Source organism: Heptranchias perlo, chromosome 13, assembly GCF_035084215.1.
Source record: "Heptranchias perlo isolate sHepPer1 chromosome 13, sHepPer1.hap1, whole genome shotgun sequence".
NCBI classification, from domain to species: domain Eukaryota; kingdom Metazoa; phylum Chordata; class Chondrichthyes; order Hexanchiformes; family Hexanchidae; genus Heptranchias; species Heptranchias perlo.
Genome location: NC_090337.1, coordinates 47,466,626 through 47,485,623, shown reverse-complemented (window position 1 = coordinate 47,485,623; position 18,998 = coordinate 47,466,626). Strand labels below are relative to the sequence as shown.

The following is an 18,998-nucleotide window of genomic DNA, read 5'->3' as shown; positions in this document are numbered from 1 at the left end:
TAAGTAGAACTATCGTTTTTAAACATAGGCTCAAATACTTGGAAATCCAGCTTGTTACCAATTTATTTTCATCTTTTAAAACAAATTTCTACCAAATGTATTACAAACTGATGCCTTGTGTCAATCAGATAACATCAATTGTCTCTATGCTTACATCGCCGCTACTGCTGCTGAACTCTCATCCATGTCACCAATAACTCCAGACTGCCTTCTCTAATGCTCTTTCCCATTGCCCACCCTACTAAAACTTCAATTCATGCAAAACTCTGCTGCTCACTTCACTCCCGCAGTAAGTGCTGCTCACTTATCGCCTCGATTCTCACCAATCTCCATAGGCCGTTCATCTCCCAACATGTTGATTTCAAAATCCTTTTCCTCAAATTCCTCCATGTTTTACCCATGTGACCTCTGCAACCTCACATCCCAGCTTGAATCACCCGTTCTTCGAATACTGATCTATTCTGCCTCTCCTTCCCCCACTCCACCATCAATGAAACACTCTTCAGTCATGTCCCTGCACTCCAGGTGCTCTTCCTAAACCCTTCCATTTTGCTAATATGTCCCCACTTTTAAAAGCTTCTTCAAAACCTATTTCCTCAATCACACCTTGGGTCACCTTCCTTAGCTTTTCTATTCTTGCTCAGTGCTTGTTCACTCTATTCACCCCCGTCTACTTTGAAGTGGCTTGGAGTCCTCTGCTATATTGAAGTGCTATATATGTTGGTCTTGTTGCTTGTTTAATAAAACACGCTGTTTTTGACAACTAGCATAGTTTTCTGTTGTCTCCCTTCTTTAACCCTCCACTCCATTTTACCTACTCTGCCTGCCATCTGCTCCCTACCTCCAAAATGCTCCAGCTCTGCTCGGCTCCCTCCCACACTCACTGGTCCACCTTGAGCACCCAAGCTCTGGCCCTACTCTCTTCCTCTCACTAAGGCCCTCCTCAACTTTTCCAACCTCCTTGATGTTGCTCAAATTGAGTAGGTGCCTTCAGAAGTATTATTCAGTAGGAGAACATTACATGAGATGAACATCATGGTGCTAGCTTCATTATCCTCCAATTTCTGTACCTCCTTTTTGCCGATAATTTCCAATGTGGCCTCCTTGAATGAGGTAAGGGGTGCGCCTAGATCCATGCCATTGTGGAATTGTTCAGTTCATTGAAGGCCATTGTTGTGATTTGAGCTTTTTAAAGCACCACTTCTGTCATCAGTTGTACCACAGCACACCCTAAGAGTGTGGTTGATAGGTTATGTAACGCAAAGCTAACAATTGCCAGATTTAATAGTAAAACAACATATTACAATTCATGTAGTGTACTCACTATGTCTCCTGTTTGTCAAAAAATAGAAATCTTTAAACCAGCTTTGTAAAGAGTAAGAGAACAAATTAAACTTATTTACACATAAATAGAAAATTATCTCTTATAGTCTACTAACACAAATAGTCCAATAAAGCTTTACATCACATATTAGATAAGTATAATGCTTGATTATCACAAAAAGAGTAACTTTTAGGCTTGAATGGCAGAAAATGTGCAGCTTTTCCTCAAATACCCTGGGAGAATGACTCTATTAGTTTTTTTCATGATACAATTTAGGGGATGCATGGTCCCTAGCTCAATTATGAGGGGCATAAATTACATAGAATTTATAGCACAGGAACAGGCCATTCGGCCTAACTGGTCTAGGCCGGTGTTTGTGCACCACATGAGCCTCCTCCCGCCCTTCTTCATCTAACCCTATCGGCATATCCTTCTATTCCTTTCTCCCTCATGTACTTATCTAGCATCCCCTTAAATGCATCTATGCTATTCGCCTCAACTACTCCATGTGGTAGCGAGTTCTACATTCTAACCACTCTCAGGGTAAAGAAGGTTCTCCTGAAATCCTTATTGGGTTTAGTAGTGACTATCTTATATTTATGACCCCTAGTTTTGGACTCCCCGACAAATGGAAACATCTTCTCTACGTCAACCCTATCAAACCCCTTCATAAAGAAATTGCTTATGAGATAAATTGCTCCTACAAAAGTATGTTTCCCCTCTGCTGGAAAAATGATGGGCATTATTTTAATCTTATCCCACCCAATTTATTTGTGCTGAAAGGATAAAAAATGTTGATCTCTCTTAATTAAGTAGGATATTGATGTATGATTTTTGAAATGAATGAAATGGACCCAACTCAAGCAGTGAATTGGTTCCAGTCTTATCATGTTTCTGTATATAAACCATTAAATTCATCCCTTATCGAGAAAGCTTACACCTGACCCCACTGTTGCATTAATTTGAAGAGGAAACAGCGATTCACATTCCAGAAGCCAATGGCGACATAACTTTTTATATCACAAAATAAAGCACATTGTATATATTACAAAATTAACTCAAATTTGGAGCCTTCCATACAGTATTGTGAAAAGAATCAAAATGGTAGCATAATCCCACACGTACCTAAAATCATTGATTCTCTGACATATTGATTTCTCGAGGTCTTAGCTAGATCTATGGCAGTTTAAATAGAAAATACTTAGACAAATATAAATATGCAAGAGGTACCATAAACTCCATATCAATATTTAACAAAGACTTATGCAAGATACCAGGTTATGTTTATGCCGTTTAATGTCTCATTGTATGGTTCAATCTAAAGTATTAATAAAATATTAAAGCAAAAAAATCTCATTGCTATATGTGGGTATATAATAATGTGATCTTTAAAAAAAATGAATGAAGGTTTGTGTAGCTATACTAAGAAACTGAACATTTCAGAGTATCTAAAGTTAACTGTTCGGAGTGGTACCAAAGTAATTACTGTACACATATTTGTACCAGTTTCTGCAAATAGTAAAAATATGTAGCATTTCTTCAATTTAAGTTAAAACAATATTGAACATATGAGTTTCTAAAAGGATAAAAGATTGATATTTAGCACAATGTATGCACTGAATAGCTTTTCTCCATGTCCCTGTATTTCTCAGGCCTGCAATTCATTTTCTTTTTACTGCAGAACTCCTGATGGGCATTGGGAGTATTTATTTTATAAAACATTATTGTAAGCTCCTGTACTGGTGTAAAATTACACAGAGCCAGGGGATCATAAATTGGTAGTTCATAACATTCCTGCCCACAATTTTACACATTTTGATATCTTTGAGTATTTTAATATCTTAGTTGTCTTGCTATAGGCAGTAAGATTAGATAGCTTGCTTGGCTGTGTCCTGTACTTGGAGCCAGAAAGTCTAAGTTCAAACTCCAGGAGGGTTCATTTAGCGTTTTCCCCACGGTGGATAAAATAAGTCATATGTCTTCGGGTGTGGGCAGTAAACAGGAGAAATCACAGGGCCTAAGCAGTGCTTGCCCCTCTGTTCACTATCTCCTGGTTGTTTGGCAATTAAACAGAGATCAATGCTGCACTTATTAGGCACTTTGTGCATTGTGGAGACTGATCTCTGGTGGATTCGAAGGGCCATTCTTGTATCTCAGAGTGAATAGCTATACAGCAGCATTGGCAGAGTTCTGAGACTTGCTCCCTAACCAGTGTTATTAGCCACTGAATGAACATGGGGAAAACGTAAGAAAATTACTTACAAACTAAAAATGAAAGTCAAATCAGTTAAGTTCAGGTAGTTTTAATCAACTGGTTACTAAGAATTACAGTTGTCATTGACATCCTTTTCTGTCTAATATTTCTGTCTGATATTTTCTTGAACACTGAATACTTATGACAGCAATTGGAGGATTGTCTCAAAAGGCTTATTGATTGCCAATGTAAGGAAGCCAAATTGACAATCACAACTGATCTGAATCATTTGTGGATTTATGACCATTGTTAATGATGATCCAGCTCCCTGATAGTCGACCTCAGTAACTCTTTCAGGTCAGTGCTTCCTATTATTTCCTCAGGATTTATTGTTAAATAGGCAGCAATGGAGCACAACAAAGAATGCTAATCAGGTTTCTTTGTAACATTTAACTAATTTTCTTTTACTCACCAATTTTCTCCATAAATATGCCTCCTTCCTGAAGCTTCTTGCCACGGCATCTTTACCAGTGAGAATCTAACAACTCTAGAGAGACGTGACTTTGCTTCATCAGGTTCAAATGAAGCTACCTGGGTTCAGGTGGATCAGGCTCATGGTCAAGGACTAATTATTGCAATTGTTATACACCCCCAGGTCAAACATCTGAACATGTTGAGTTACTATGGAAACAGATTTCTAAAGCCTCCGAAGCATGCCTATTTTGAGTTAACCAATTAGGGTGACACTGGATTCCCTTAGTGTCATCAACAGAAAAACTATTCTATGATGCCCCCTCTGTGAAGGAGCACAACTAATGCAGTAATTTAAACATAAAGTCCAACCAAACAAAAAGGAAACATAAAACTAAATCATGATATTATTATCTAGGATATGGTTTTACAGGCACCTCAGCACCTCGCTCAGTGGCCAATATTCATACATGAGCCATAATCGGGAGTGTCACCCAATAGCATAGTTAATATTGACATTTCACCCAACATCTGTATGATACTTTATAATTGATGCACAATAGATGGGCATAGTTCAACAAAATGCTGAAAAAACATCGACTTCCGATAGAAGTTTAGATTGAACAGGATTTATAATGGGGATTTTAAAAAATTCATTCATGGGATGTGGGCGTCGCTGGCGAGGCCGGCATTTATTGCCAATCCATAATTGCCCTTAAGAAGGTGGTGGTGAGCCGCCTTCTTCAATCGCTGCAGTCTGTGTGGTGAAGGTTCTCCCACAGTGCTGTTAGGAAGGGAGTTCCACGATTTTGACCCAGCGACGATGAAGGAACGGCGATATATTTCCAAGTCGGGATGGTGTGTGACTTGGAGGGGAACGTGCAGGTGGTATTGTTCCCATGTGCCTGCTGCTCTTGTCCTTCTAGGTGGTAGAGGTCGCGGGTTTGGGAGACGCTGTCAAAGAAGCCTTGGCGAGTTGCTGCAGTGCATCCTGTGGATGGTACACACTGCAGCCACAGTGCGCGGTGGTGAAGGGAGTGAATGTTTAGGGTGGTGGATGGGGTGCCAATCAAGCGGGCTGCTTTGTCCTGAATGGTGTCGAGCTTCTTGAGTGTTGTTGGAGCTGCACTCATCCAGGCAAGTGGAGAGTATTCCATCACACTCCTGACTTGTGCCTTGTAGATGGTGGAAAGGCTTTGGGGAGTCAGCAGGTGAGTCACTCGCCACAGAATACCCACCCTCTGACCTCTCGTAGCCACAGTATTTATATGGCTGGTCCAGTTAAGTTTCTGGTCAATGGTGACCCCCAGGATGTTGATGGTGGGAGATTTGGCGATAGTAATTTGACTGTTACCACTTGTCAAATACATGGGATTGATGAAGGGGTTAAATAACTGTACAGCACAAAAAGAACCTAGTTTGTCAATATTCCTTTTCTGCGGAGTGATAAATCTAGAAGATGTATCATTTCAAACAGAGTTTTATAGGTTAGAGAGCATCATAACCCTTTGCAGAAGAACAGTAATCAGCCTTTGACAGAGAGTCAATATGCTCAGAATTGCCTTCATTCATGTTTTAGTTTCACTTCAATCAGCACTTTATTTTTTTTGATACAAATCTTCAGTTGAAATATTGTGTTCAGAAACCTGATGCTGTTTGGTGGCTGTCAATGTTACCCTGTGTTCTCATTCTTTTGTGTTCTATTTTACTGTAAATAAACTAGAGATTTGAGTTGCACTGTATACAGTTGATTAATCATTGACCTACTGTCTAACGTACTTTAGTATACTGTATGGGGTTACAGCCAAGCTTATGGATGTTATTAGCTGTTTATTGATTATTAGCCATCAAATCTGTAATTACTACCATAAGTGTTTTATCACTAAAACATTGGGATTATTTAGAAAACAATTAAATCCATTATATTACAGTTAATGTAATGGAGAATGATCTTTGATGGGTCAAATGACTATTATTTCTGACTTTTTTATGTCCTTATAATATTTCTGTAGGCTCTTCATGTACAAAAAGATATAAATGTTTTATCACAAAAAAGCACTGGGATCATTTAAAATATAACTGGATGCCATGATGGGAATGTTAATGTACTCAGGAGAAAAACCTGCTTGTAACAACAATATATGCAGCACTCCTCATGTCCAACAAAATCCTTCAGAGCACTTCACAGGATAGAGAGAAAAAAAGTGACATGCTGAGGTGAAGGAAAAAAGAAGTTGGAGTTGGGGAAGAGAACTGGCAACGTTAGAATCCAGAATACTGTAAAATTAGGCACATGCTCGGCTCACGGGGACATTGTTGTGAATTAATTTATTTCACAAAAAAGCTGTGCTTCAGGATCCTATAATACCAGCTGATGTGAATCACTGTCAATGTAAAACCTCTGTACAAGCTGCATATCTGGCTCAGTTTGAATAGAAAGCTCATAAAGCTTGTTTAATATAAAAGAATCGATTCAAATTAAAAATTAGAAATGGGTGCATCTGACTAAATTAAAATTTTTTTTATTATTCGTTCATGGGATGTGGGTGTCACTGGCAAGGCCTGCATTTATTGCCCATCCCTAATTGTCCTTGAGAAGGTGATGGTGATCTGCCTTCTTGAACCGCTGCAGTCCATGTAGTGAAGGTTCTCCCACAGTGCTGTTAATCAGAGCCCTTGTTAAGCTTCGATTTTGTTCCTTGGCCTTAATTCTAAGGTTAAAGGTTAACATGTATCCTAAGATAAAATATTTGCAAAGTAAAACAATGGTTTGAATATTAGTATTGTTGTGAACAGTCTGTCAGTGTGCTTTGATCAGACCTTGTTGCTGACAGGTAATATTCTGCAAAAATTAACATCAATTGTCACTGTGCAAAATATGAATGGGATAGATGGTACAGTGGGTTGCTGAATCAATATGCTTATGTCATGCACTGGTACAATGTGAGATTGCTGCCATGGTTCTCCATATGACTATACTGCCAGGTGGATTTATAGTGCAAGAAACAGATCTTTTCAACAGGGAAGGAAGGAGAGATATCCAGAAGGTATAGACTTCTCTCCATTACTTTCAGACGGCTGGCACAAAGGCCACATTGGCACAATGCGTTCCTAGTCCCTTGGGTAAGGGGTTCTTTGTGACTGTGAGAGGAGGTAAAGATAACCAAAGAAAGGGTTAAAAGTTACAAGAAATTGAAGGAAAATTATACATTTTTATTATGAGTATGTAAATAGGACTCAAAGGTGAAGATTGTTAATGGCTTTAAAGCAGGTCACTTGTTGTAATGATATTTTTCTGTCCCACAGCTACCTTTAATTAATTTCACATTTGCAAGATGATTAGGTCAGCCCTGCATATGCAAATTCTGAAAGATGCCAGGTCCTTTGAGAGCAGATCCACACGTAAGCAGAACAGCTGAACCGGTGTTACACAATGAACAATCACTGAGCACTGATTTAAGTGAATTGACATAGATTCTAAGGATAAACCAGAAATGTGTTCAAACATGTTTAACCCTTGGCCTCTAACTTTAAAATAAACAATGCAAATCATATTCTCCATGGTTTAAAGACTAGTTTTATTTTGCTGTAATTCTAGTTGTTTTAAGTGGACATTCAGAAAAGCAATTGTGTTTTTTCCCCTGGCAGCCAACCTTTCTACATCTAGGCACTCTTCAGACATTGTCCTTTAACAAAACTTAAAGAATGGCTTACATATTTTGATCAATGTGCATTTCTATTGAGTGTTACAAGATTTAACAGCAATCTCTGAGTCTCCAGCTGATAACTATTATTCAGGAACAGCCCTAAAGGTCATCCATTTCACCTTTAAGATGAAGGGGTACCACCTGATTATTCAAACAACAGTGGTTTTGCTAATCTTGTGTTGTCAAAGTGTTGTGATGAAAAATTCTTCACACGTCAGGTTATATAGATATTAACAAAAAGGTTAGATTAACCTTGTGATTGGAGAGGTTCATATATGAGAGGACCAATTCATCTTTTTAAAAGATTTGTAAGGTAAAGCTGAACCATTGTACACAGATGGAGTTAATTATATGAATGTTAACTTAAACTCTGGTCACAGTTACACATTGGTAAGTATCAAGTGTCAATGACCAAGTAAAATAACATGATATTTTGCCTATATGCTAAGTTAAATGCTAAATTAAGCCAAATTTTTTTTTGAAATAATTAGAATCACTAATATGGCATCTTTAGATAACGGATATTGCCAAAAACACAAAGCATGATGAGAAAATGCCCATCTTACTTGTTTCTCCTAATATATTATTCCTCCCTCTTATTAACTCTTCCCCCCGCTACCGCCACCCCGTGCCATGTAGCATTACCTGGGTAAGAGGGGATGCAGCTGACATACGACCAAATTTTTGCCGAGCAGCTTTGTCCTCTAATCTGCTCTCTCTACTTGTGTGAAAACTTCCTATTGCTGTGTTTACTCGATGCCACAACCAAGATGAACAACATGCCATGTGCAAAATTGAAATTGTGATCCATTTTATACCATTTTGCGGCACAACATATTGAAACATCTGTCACTGCAGCTCCGAATGCAATCTCAAATGCATTGCTATGCAGCAACAAAATGATCTACACATTAACCAGCGAAAATGATCATGGGCAGTCCTGCAAAATCATATCAAAGGCATTCATGTTAATCGCAACTGTGACCTTCTGGGAATGCTTCCATGACAAATACTTGATTTATATTCAAACAACAATTATTTAACGTTCCTTTTCCAGAACACTGGTGCATGTCCTTGTAATGGAATGCCTATTGATGCATGAGTTTACCTCTGCATTTGATGTTAGTGCCACTGAAGGGACTTTACCCTTCAAGCACCAGTCACAGCATTTGTTATTCCGAAAGTATATAGTCTCCATTTGATTCCATGGTTGAGTATACTTTCCTTCTATTTTAAGTAATAATCGATGACCACCTATATTTGAGGAGAGGCACATCGATTGAAGGACAGTAAAATGAATGTTGCTCGAGCACAGTTACAGTCTCCATATTTAAGTGATACCACACCTAAAAATTACTTTTTAAAAAAAAGTTTTAGTTATAAATGCAGTTTTGAGCAGAAAATGAGACACGGACAGTGGCACTGCACACGTGCAAGAAAAAGGTTTTATTTAGGAACCTTTGTAAAATGTTTACTTAATTTTTTAAATACAATGAATAAAATATTATGTACCTTATTTCTCCAGTTTTCAAAACATGGCTCCAAAGCTACAGGGAGGTAAACAGCATCAAATGAAACAGCATCATAATAAAAGATGATAAAAGGTAAGATTGGAATAATTCTGTTTGTAGTAATGTTACAGTGTGGTTGCTGATTATTTGACAGTCATTCTACCTTTCATGTAATTAATATAAGCTTGCATTTTCTGCATTGAATTAAATCCAGCTGTTAAAGGTTACTGCACTAAAACACTAACTCTGCCATTAATTAAGGGACAGACTTGACTAAAATCAACCAAGCTGCCATTTTGCACATTTTCGATGTATGCTAAGCAAGCGCACGTTTGAAGTAGCATTTAATGACTTCTATGCTGTTTGAATAATGATTAGTTACAAATCTCTCTAATTTATTCAGCTCTAATTTATGAAATAACTATTTATGTAATTATAGCGCTATACAATTATATAGCTATTAATTTTAGAGTAGCGATGATGCAATCACAGGTAATTTTTTTGAACTTAAAGGTAATGTTTAAGATTTCAGAAATATTTACATTGATTACATAGTTGATTTGAATTAACATTGTCAAATATGTTAAACTATTATTAAGAATTACCTAGTGGAATGCAGTCAGCTATACAGTGAAGAAGTAAGGGCTCACAGAATAGATATACCTGTGAAAATGAATGTATAACACAAAAGGCTACCTGGCAGGACAGACTCTACCATTTCAAATAAAAATAGGAAAATGAATTGTTAGAAAGATTTTTTGCATGGTTAGTCCCTCAGGCACTCGAGGCTATCTTAGCATTCCTACCAAGGGAACAAAAGCTTGGAGGATATCACCTCAGTTGTTGGAAACTCACAGGATTACTTCACAAAAGGATGAAGAGATATATTGAGGAGCCTAAAATACACAAATGACCCACAAGGTCAGGAATTGTTCTCTCACCCCACTGCTTGATCCACAGGATGCAGAACATGGTCTAAGGATCCTATGTTTCTACTTTCCTATGTTCCTATGAAAATGCTTTGGACGTAGTGCAGGCTGCCTTATAACTGCTGCTTCGTGACATCACATCTTAGCTGGTTGCAGATGCCTGAATAGGTTGGCTGCCTCAACCATGAGTTCAGGAATGCTGGCAGTTATTGACACTTGGAGAATCCTGACATCCAGTTTGTAAGCTCATTTCTAGTGGCACATCTCCATTATTATTGGCCACCTACAATCATCTTCAATATTATTGAAGTGCTTCTGCATCCCTCTTAATTTTGGAAAGGCTATTAATTGGCCTATTTTGGCCCAGGCAGACCATAGTAACATTTCTCTTTCATCTTCAGGGCTACAGGGAAAGAGCAGGGGAGTGGGACTAACTGGATTGCTCTTGCAGAGAGCTGGCGCAGGCTCGATGGGCTGAATGGCCTCCTTCTGTGCCGCAACTGTTCTATGATTCTATGATTCAATACAAGTGCAGCTCTTGGTCCTTAATTTATAATGATCTTTGACATGTCATTTTCTTGCATTTGCTACCAGCAGAAACTAATCCCATTCTTCAACCAGAAATAACTACTGTGACCTTTATTAGTAAGCCATTTCATTTGTGTGATTCCCTGGATCAATCCACTGTATAGCTTAATTGTCATGGGTTGGGGTATGGAAAATACCAAATGAAAATATAGAAAACTAAACCGATTTCAGTTCATGTTATGGAAAATTCTACACAACTGCTGAAAGCCAATGTATGGCAGTCTTATTTGAACCAGTACCTAGAATGAGCTGACCAGAGTTACTGCAGATATCAGTACAAATGTTGTAGATCTAAGCATAAAAAAAATTGAGATACTCAAAGTACCAGTATGAATACTGCAGCTCACCGACTGATATTTAGAGTGAGCCTATCGTTGAATTTGGAGATGTAAAAAGATGTGATGCGATTTGAATTTTTGACAGCTTGGCTCAGTTAGTAACATTCTTCCACTCCTGAGTCAGAAGGTTATGCATTCAAGCCCTTCTTGAGCACATAATCTGGGCTGGCACTACTGAGGAAATGCTGTATTGTTGGAGATGCTGTCCTTCAGATGAGATGTGGTTGTTCTAGTGCCTCAGGTTGACATAAAAGATCCCATTCATTATTTGAACAGCAGGCAGTTTTTCTGGAGTTCTGGCTCACATTCCACCCTCAAGTAACATCAGAAAAAGACAATTAACTGGTTACTCATCCCATTGCTGTTTATAAAATTGTGCTTTGTGCAAAATGTTTGCCTACATAACAACAGTCACTGCACTATAAATTAAAAATCTCATTGGCTACCAGCACTAAAATGTGTCAGTTGGGTGGCATAGTGGAGTGGTTCACTGGTAACCCACCATGGAATATCTGGGGTTCATTTCACAGTCAAGTTTCTGATTTGAGCCATTGATGCAGAATTAATTGAGGTATTTCAAAGGGAGCTTAGTTACTTGGGAAATAGGGATATTCAGAGATGGTAAGGACGGTGAATTGAGATTAATAAGATAGAGCTGCCATGGCTAATAAAATAATGCAGTAAGCTCAATGGGTCACATCGCCTGTGCCTGTTCCTGAGCTCATGGTAGGGGAAGGCCCAAGAGAGGAAAAAGACAGAAAACATTTTTTATTTTAATAGAAATTCTTCCTTAAAAAAAGGCCTTTATCAAATAAAGAAAACAAACAGAACTTCCATTGTTTTGTGCCTCTGTGCAAGTCTTTCATCTCTCCCTTTGATGTCCTGCTACCTACAGGGATCTGTGGACATGCACTCCAAGGTCCCTCACTTCGTCTACACCTCTCAGTATCCTTCCATTTATTGTGTATTCCCTAGCCTTGTTTGCTCCCGAAATGCATTACCTCAGACTTCTCCAGATTGAACTCCATTTGCCACATTTCTGCCCATCTGACCAGTTCATTGATATCTTCCTGCAGTCTACAGCTTTCCTCCTCACTATCAACCACAAGGCTTATCTTCGTGTCATCCGCAAATTTCTAAATCATGCCCCCTACTTTTAAGTCCAAATTGTTAAAGTATACCACAAAAAGCAAAGGACCTAGTACCGAGCCCTGTGGCACCCCATTGGAAACAGCCTTCCAGTCACAAAAACACCCGTCAACCATTACCCTTTGCTTCCTGCCATTGAGCCAATTTTGGATCCAATTTACCACATTCCCTTGAATTCCATGGGCCTTTACTTTTTTGACCAATCTGCCATGTGGGACCTTGTCAAAAGCCTTGCTAAAATCCACATAGACTACATCAATTGCACTACCCTCATCGATCCTCCTTGTCACCTCCTCAAAAAATTCAATCAAGTTAGTCGGACACGACCTCCCCTTAACAAATCCGTGCTGACTGTCCTTGATTAGTCTGTGCCTTTCTAAGTGACAGTTTATCCTGTCCCTCAGAATTGATTCCAATAATTTTCCCACCACCGAGGTTAGGCTGACTGGCCTGTAATTACTCGGTCTATCCTTCACTCCCTTTTTTAACAACGGTACAACGTTAGCAGTCCTCTAATCTTCCGGCACTACGCCTGTATCCAGCGAAGTTTGAAAAATGATTGTTAAAGCCTCCGCTATTTCCTCCCTGGCTTCTTTTAACAGCCTGGGATACATTTCATCCGGCTCTGGTGATTTATCCACTTTCAAAGATGCTAATCCCCTTAATATTTCCTCTCTCACTATGTTTATCCCATCCAATATTTCACACTCGTCCTCCTTAACTTCAATTCCTGCATCATGCCTCTCCTTTGTGAAGACAGATGCAAAGTATTCATTAAGAACCATACTCACATCTTCCGCCTCTACACATAGTTTACCTTTTTGGTCTCAGATAGGTCCTACTCTTTCCTTAGTTATCCTCTTGCTCTTAATGTATTTATAAAACATCTTTGGGTTTTCTTTGATTTTACCTGCTAATATGTTTTCATGCCCTCTCTTTGCTTTCCTAATCTCATTCATCCACAGGAAGTGCTGAGATCATTCAAAACATGCAAAACATGTCTATCTTGAGCTGAAAGGACAGACTTGATTTAGCCACATTTGGAAAACTTGCTGGCTCTTATAGTAGAGTATTTATTGGTCTCTAAACTTAGAATATTGTAAGTGTGAACGCCAGTCTTCACTGACATTAATACTCACCTACCCTCATTGGGCCAGTTTCCTAGTTCTTGACTGCAGAGTGCTAGACTTCAGGAAAAAGGAATTAGATCAGCCTAGATTATGTGCTCAAGTCTCTGGAGTGGACTTGAACTCAGGCGAGAGTGTTACCACTGAACCAAGCTCACACATGAAGAATAGCCACTTTGGCGAGATACTGGAGGTGCTAGGGACTGTACACTAGCAGCAGTCAGTGCTTTCAGGAGAGAATGGGAGAAAGTTGACAAAGTTGGGGGAGGGGGGGAAGGAAGTTTTAAAAAAATCCTTGGAAGCTTTCTGCTATTTCTATGGTTTCTGAAGTAAAGATTACATTCATACATTTTAATCAAAATGGCAGTCTCAAGACTGACAGAAGTACAGAATACCATCCAGTAATAATGGATTTGTCTTAATAATTATTTGTACGTTGCTGCAGTTACCAGTACAAAATACACTGGTTTGAAAGACTTGCATTTGTAAAGTGCCTTTCACATCCCAAAGCGCTTTACAGCCAATGACTTACTTTTGAAGTGTAGCCACTATTGTAATTTTGGAAACGCAGCAGCCAATTTGCGGACAGCAAGGTACCAGATAATCTGTTTTGGTGATGTTGAGGGATAAATACTGGCCAGGACATTGGGGAAAACTCCCCTGGTCTTCTTCAAAATAGTGCCATGAGATCTTTTACATGCACTTGAGAGGGCAGACGGGGCCTTGGTTTAACATCTCTATCTGAAAGACAGCGCCTCTGACAGTGCAGCATTCTTTCAGTAGTGCACTAGTGTGTCAGCTGAGATTTTGTGCTCAAGTCACTGGAGTGGGAATTGAACCCACAAATTTCTCACTCAGAGTCAAGAGTGCTACCCACTGAGCCATAGCTGACACTGCACTAGACTGATAACTGACAGTTCCTTAAGTGTTAGAGGCACTGAGATTACTGGGGCCAAACAAGACAGATTTCGCTGGTAGCAGTTACCTGCTTTTCTTGAGCCACACAAATTAGTTCAGCCAAGCCTTGACACAACAGGCAAGGTTTCAAGTTAACAAGCTTAGTCCTCACTGAAAATGGCTGTCAGACTGCTCATTCCTAAATTCAAAGTGGCACCATTGTTCTCAGTGTATCAGAGTAGCTCTGTCCTCAGCCTAATAAAAGTCATTAATGTGGAAAGTTAAACAGATGGATGAGCAATCAAATGAAAAGGTTTTGTCTGATGTGAGCATCAAATCAATATTGTCTCTGTGGACATTATTGATCTTTTCATGCTATCCATCTGCTGTTATTGATCCTGTCCTACAGACTAATTTTGATTAATCAGCGAAGGAATTCGAAAAATTCTCAGTTAAATGTATTCTGTCAGATTAGTTTTGGTGCCTAAATGACGTTTGAAAAGCCAGAACTTTCATCGTCATGAAAGACAGAGAAATAATTTTGATTGTTAGAATACTTCAAGGCTTTGATTTCAAGAGCGCTCAAAATATTAGTTTTGAATTCAAATGCAATTTTTTTCATGCACCTGCACATAATGGTGTCAAATTAGAGAGCCATTGAAAGCCATAAAAATCTGCTTTTGCAAGCTTTCAAATGAACAGCATCAATAGTAATGATGCTTCAAAGGCTGCTCCTGGATTTCTTCAAAATGCATCACACCCATCACAGACAGAAAATAGATTAGTGCCAAACATTTCTTTTTTTTCGGATAAAAAGCTTCCCATCAGAATTCACTTCTGAACTGGACAAATCTCTCATCAGGCTAGTCGGGGGGTGGGGAAACCAGGATAACTGCAATGCAAGCGACCCCAGATAAGTGCACGCATGAACCTAATGCTGTTCTGATCTGACCTCACAGAATTCCGATGTACCATAGCTACTTCCCACCACTTCTGAAAAGATTCCTGATCCAGGCCCAAAGTGTTCTCCGGTTACCCAGTTTGCAATGTTCAGCGGAGTGAATACAACCAATCCTCTGCCCATTTTCACCTGGAGACAGCAGCGCAGTTTGGGAACCTAATCACTTTTGTGTAAAGTATGTTTAGTTCAGTGCTTTCGATTGATTTTTTTTCTTCAGGTTGAATTATTGAATGAATAATTAAGTGGATGGGCTTCAGCATAACGATTTACTTTTACTCCCCATCCCCATTTATAGCAATCGTGGCCCAAGCTTAATATTTCTTGACCAACCAGAATATAGTTTTGTCAGGATTCTACTGTACCTTTCTTATATTAAACTTGTGTACAATTCAAAATGGAGAAACTGTTAGCATTTGCTAAGAAAATGAATTTTAAATTATTGCAGTTGTTTTTTGGTTACAACGCATTGGTTATACTTTACATTCATAGCACACAACATGCATGGAACAATGTAATAGTAAGTGAGCCTATCGAGAGGCTTTGCTTGTGGATGACCTTGGCAACTAGTTCTTGGAAATGACAGTAAATTTAAGATTTACTAAGATTTACTAGATTCCTACTGAGTCACGTCAATGTCTGGTAGGTTTTGGTAGTGCTGCCATCGCATTGTGATCTATTCTGTTTACATGAAAAGAAGGGCATCCCTCTTATGTGGTGGTGGGGCTAATTGGAGAATGTAATCAGTGTGTCAATGAGCTACTGGCAGTAGACCAAAAACAGCTATCAGATTTTTAAAAAATCAGGAAATTAGATGCCCGTTGTAGTTTTGTAAATGGTTATTTTCAGCAAAAAGCTGCACTAAATTTTTTTTTTAACACAATGAAGCCTTGACTTAGCAAATTTAACAAGAATTTTAGTGATAGTTTAACTTTGTACTCACGTATGTCTGCAGTCTTGGAAAATATATACTTACAAGAAAAATGTGTTTTATGACAGACAAACTATTTTCCTCGGTGAACCTGTGTAATGTCCAGCAAACTGCAAAATACCTAATCAATAAACTGGGATTTCTCAACCCAAAGTAGCAACAGTTATTCTACATGTATACAGCACTCACTCAAAGCCAAAAGCTTTTCAAATCAATGTGTAAAGTACGATGGGAAGAAAATAAGAGTTTTGATATAGCATTATGAATTTAAGAGTTTCCAGCAGGCTTGGTCGATTACATCATAAATTAGTGGTCATCTTAAACTGAAAAGACGTCATTATGACAGCAAAGAGGGTGATTATTGCAAGCAACTTAGTCCTCTGGGGTTCTGGCTTCTCAAAACTTTATTAATGAAGAACTATACTTTATAAAGGCTCTCCATCTTCATAATAGTAAATAAGACTATTAAGTATACCTTTTATGTTTGTTATTGTGCAACAACCTTCAACACAGTGCCAGTGCAATTTAGGATTAGAAATGATGACTAACTAGCTCTGAAGAAAAACTCTCTGAGCAAAACAAATTGCAGCAGAGATTTATTGAATTTATGTTGGCCTGTAATAAACTTGCTTTAGCATCTTTTAGTTGACTACACTTTTACAGACAAATGCTCTTTCACTGGCAGGCAGCCCAGCCTTTCTGATTATGGCTTATATTTCGAATTGATTATCGCTTTGATTTACTCAAAGAGGCATAAAAGGTTTTTTGAGATAAAGACGTGAGAGCTCTCCACTACCAAAATCACACACTATAACATTAACGGAGACACATTATCTGCAGAATTTGATTTGAATCTGCGTCTAATTTCATTTAACCTGCTGCATACTGAAAGCATGTTGCTAATGCATGCACCAATGAAAGTGACAGTGTTAGCAGTTTTTACATTATAGGGAACTTTAATAAGATAAAATCCTTTGAGTGCAGCTTTGGTTAATTTTTTGCTTCTTCACTGGCTAAGAATGAAATTTCAACATAATATAATTGCAAAGTAATAAGCACATTGCTTACCTACCTCACCTTACAAGCTAAAAATATTAGGAATTAAAAAATGATGGATGATGTTTTAGTCATTGCTTTTTATTTTAGATTTTGTTAGCACAATTTTAAATTGATGTGCTAAATACCAGATTAGTGTACATTTTTTTCATGAATAATCCCTGAAGACATTTAATGGGTGGCATGAAAGGATTAAGCAACTCAGTATTTTAGTGAACATAAAAACACAATTCCATTCAGAATTCAGGACACAGGACAAATTAAAGGACAACCTCTTTTATTAATATCATGGAAGTATTGCAGCTGTATTTGCTACTCTTTATTAGCACAGAATTACATCAGTGATCTCCCTGCTGCTCCATCTCATCTCGAATGGGGTTACTTCAATTAACTCCCCACTACTCTATTTTCCTCCAAATAAGTTACTTCAGTAAGCTCCTCACTGCACTAATTCATTCTGAATGGGTTTATTTCAGTAAGCTCCTCATTCCCGTAACTCACTCTGAATGGGGTTGCTCTAGTAAACTCTTCACTGCTATCACTCTGAAAGAGGTTACTTCTGTTAACTCCCTGCTGCTCCAAATCTTTTTCAATGGGATTTACTTCAGAAAACTCTTAACTGCTCCAACTCACTGTTGGACGATCATGCTGTCACTACACTGCACTTTCAGCACCACTGCAGCACCAGCTTAAGATCATCCAGGCGCCAAGAAAGAATTACACTTGCATAGGACCTTATCACATCTCTCAAAGGTATTTCAAAGTGCTTCAACTACAATGAACTACAACGAGCAACTGTTATATAGGCAAACATGACAGCCATTTTGCACACAGCAAGATTCCGCAAACAGTAATCAGATGAACAACCAAATAATTTGCTCTTGATGGTGTTGGTTGAAGAAAGCATATGGAGAGTGGGAGAACTCTTGACAGTGTAGTATAATGGTCACAGTGTGAGCCCTTTCTCAGCTGTGTGAATGAAAATGAGAATATGTTCATGAAATCGCTCAAACCAGTATTGCTTTGCATCATATCACTGCAACCTTTTTTTTATCTATTTAAAAAAAATACTTTGACAATATAGAAGGTTATCTTTCCATTTTTTTCTGATTTAAAAAGGGCTGACTGCCCTGTCAACTCTTCTTGATCAGTTTAAAACATGGCAGCAGTTGGAAGCTGGTATATTCTGCTCTGAGCTTTGTTTTGAGTATACATATCAGCTCAGTTCCTTTCTCTTTAATGATTCAAACTGCAGTGTAATTGTAAGCTCCACACTGCACTGCACTGCTCAAAAGGAGATGATAAGACACTAACACCATTAGTACAATAGCATCATTACACTGGTCTGAAGTTGTTCTCAGTGTGTGACGAGGCTTCTATTGCTGCAGGGGCAGTTACTTAGCCTGGTCACAATGTATTCAGGTTCTTTCGTTCATAGAAATGATTACTGACATTTTTCCAATTTTACTCGTAACTAGTGTCCTTTTCTTAATTTAATTTCCTGGTGGTTTGTTGATTTATTTATTTTTTTCAATTTTCCTGTAGACACTCACTCATGCTGGGGTGCTGTCTAAAGTCTTGACAGTAAATGGTGGCAGGCCATTTTAATCATTGGAGCTCTTGCAATTAGGCCCAATCTGACCCTCACTCAGTATCCACACTCTGCTGTCCAGCAGGTGTCACTAGAAAGCAACAAGAAGCGAGAAAACCCTGCTTAATTCCACCCACCCCCACCCCGACCCCAACCCCAACCCTTTCCCTGGGCACTGAGACTGAATGTAGTGCTCCTACCACTACCCTGACTAGGTTCAGCTAACT

The 18,998-nt window shown here is 38.6% G+C and overlaps 1 long non-coding RNA gene across 1 annotated transcript in view; it reads left to right on the top strand.

Moving 5' to 3' along the window:
- LOC137331081 (uncharacterized) overlaps positions 1-16,246 on the top strand; it is a 59,679-nt gene extending 43,433 nt beyond the window's left edge. Inside the window, exons 3-4 of the long non-coding RNA XR_010965371.1 lie at positions 9,222-9,300; positions 15,195-16,246. This is a non-coding gene — a long non-coding RNA (uncharacterized lncRNA). The remainder of the gene's footprint in view (positions 1-9,221; positions 9,301-15,194) is intronic.
- Positions 16,247-18,998: the final 2,752 nt, after the last annotated feature.